Here is a 2,213-nt window from a genome sequence, read left to right as displayed (position 1 = left end):
CACTTCATGTCGAGTGTTGATGAACCACAAGACTATGAAAAGTGAACCTCCACACTACCGTAAACGGGCCGTACTGCATCAGACAAAAAACCGCACTTCATTGGACAGACAAGTGCACTGCATGATTTTCTTTTTTGTGGGACGTAAATTGTCCCAAACGAGGTGGAGTGCACTCCTTCATACTAAAAACCGCACTTCATCAAAACGGACAAGTGTACTGCATAATTTCTTTTGTCGTACGTAAATTTTTCCCAAGCGAGAATGTGGAGTGCGATTCATGTCGGGCCTAAGTGAACCGCAACACTATCAAGAAGTGAACCGCATTATTTATTTTTTTGTCCCCGTAACAATTTTTTGTACTACACCACTTTTTGTTTCAAAAAATAGTTAGATTTTAGTAGTTTTTCTTTAAAATGAATTGCATTTTTAGAGGGGATGTGAACTTCTCAAGAGTTTTTATTATCCTGTTTTTCTTCACCAAGTAAACCACATGAGGGTTTACATCAAACTGCATCTATCTTTTAACATTATTGACAAATAGGTCGCTGGATTTTAGTCAACAGGTCTCAAAACTAAAATACAAATACAATCGGTTCCTTTTTCTTTTGCACAACTGCTCACAGTAAGTGTACTGCTTTCTGGAGTAAACGATGGTCGTGTGCTACCACTGTTTTGGACTAAAGTGCTGCACCATTTGTCGTTGTTGAGAAGAAACAAAATAATTTTGCTAGTACTACACCACTTTTTGCTAGTGCACTGCATGACTAAGTAGAAAACTAACGACGATTTTGCGAGTACTGCACCACTTTTACGAGTGCACTGCATGACTAAGTATAAAACTAACGACCAGACAGCCTCATGCAATTTTTCTGAAAATGAAAAAACAATCAACTTCACAACAGCCACCGGCAACACACGCGTCGCGAACCGTATACACACACGCGTTGTACTGCATGGATGTGCCAGCGGACTTCATGGAGGGAGGCTCGCTGTCCAAACTGTATGCTCAGGGAAACAGAAAAAATGCAATGCTGCATCAAACCGCACTCTACCACTTTCTTCCTACAAGAACAAGTAAATTGAACCTGATGAGCAAACAATAGTGGGCTACATTTACACTTGATAAGAAAAACACCAAAACAACGATCTGCTCCAGGACCATAGTGCACCCAGTTTCTCCCAGGAGCGAGCCTTCCTCCATGCAGTTTCTCCCAGTAGTCTGCACGCCAAGATGTGGTTTCTCGTCAGAGGACATGAGGGGGAGATGCAGAAGCAATGAGAAGATGCAAGTCACAAACGAACCGCGTGCCGAGCTCATCCCTGGTGCATGAATGGCCGATGGATCCGGCGCCTGGCGTGGCAGCACGCGAGGCATCCGGTGGAGGAGATTGGCCGGGAGGAGGGAAGGGCGATTTTCGGCGAGGTCGGTGGCTTCTTGACCCCCGAAACCTCCCTGGATCCTACACCCCATCACGTCGCGGTGGTTGAAGGCGTGGCCAAATCCGGCGGTGGGCGGACCATATCCATCCAGACGTGGCTTGGGGGAGGATGGCTGGGAGAAACGGTGGTGCCGCCGCCTGCGCACGACGCCGTGAGTGGAGGAGGGAGGGGGTCCGCCCGCCGGCGCGTGGTGATAGAGCTCGTCGGATCCGCCGCGAGGGAGATGAGGATGTGGGTTGGCTCGTCGGATCTGCCGCGGGCAGCAGGGGGGCCGCTAGCGCCTGCCTCCTGGCCGGCCTCCTCTCGGTGGCAAGCGTGGGAGTTGCTCGACGGGGCCTCCCTGCCGGAGAGGGAGAGGACAACCCGGGCCTCGGCGGCGCGGTATAGAGGCACCGGTGTGGACCTCGCCGGATCAGGCGCCAGGCTGCGCGAGCGGACGGCTTCCACGCCGAGGGGTCGGTGGCGGCCGGATCCGTGGTTTGTTGCCGCGCCAATGGTCGTGGCGGCCGTATCCGATGGCTGAGGCCGCGCCGGGGGCCGAGGGCGGCCGGATCCCGCGGCCCGCCATGACTGCTTATGGCGCGGGAGAAAGAAGAGGGTGGCAGCCGGCGTAGAAGGTGGTGTCGTTGGGCGCGGCCGGAGGAGGTGGTGGGCGGCGCGGCCAGAGGAGGTGGTGGGCGGCGCAGCCGGAGAAGGTGGGGAGGGAAGTGGGGCGGGGCGTGGGGAGGTGGTTGTCTGGGAAGGGGAGCAGAGAGTTTGGAGGTCGTGGGGAG

The 2,213-nt window shown here is 53.5% G+C and overlaps 1 long non-coding RNA gene across 1 annotated transcript; it reads right to left on the bottom strand.

Annotated features, from left to right (window-relative positions):
- Nucleotides 1–876: 876 nt before the first annotated feature.
- Nucleotides 877–2,213, bottom strand: LOC119316893. The gene is made up of 2 exons (XR_005153392.1): nt 1,303–2,213; nt 877–1,219 (listed from the first exon to the last, which is right to left on the bottom strand). It is a non-coding gene; the product is annotated as an uncharacterized LOC119316893 (long non-coding RNA).

The sequence above is a fragment of the Triticum dicoccoides genome, chromosome 6A (genome assembly GCF_002162155.2).
Source record: "Triticum dicoccoides isolate Atlit2015 ecotype Zavitan chromosome 6A, WEW_v2.0, whole genome shotgun sequence".
Taxonomy (NCBI): domain Eukaryota; kingdom Viridiplantae; phylum Streptophyta; class Magnoliopsida; order Poales; family Poaceae; genus Triticum; species Triticum dicoccoides.
Note: the sequence above shows the minus strand (reverse complement) of the source record. Positions and strands in the feature narration are given on the sequence as shown.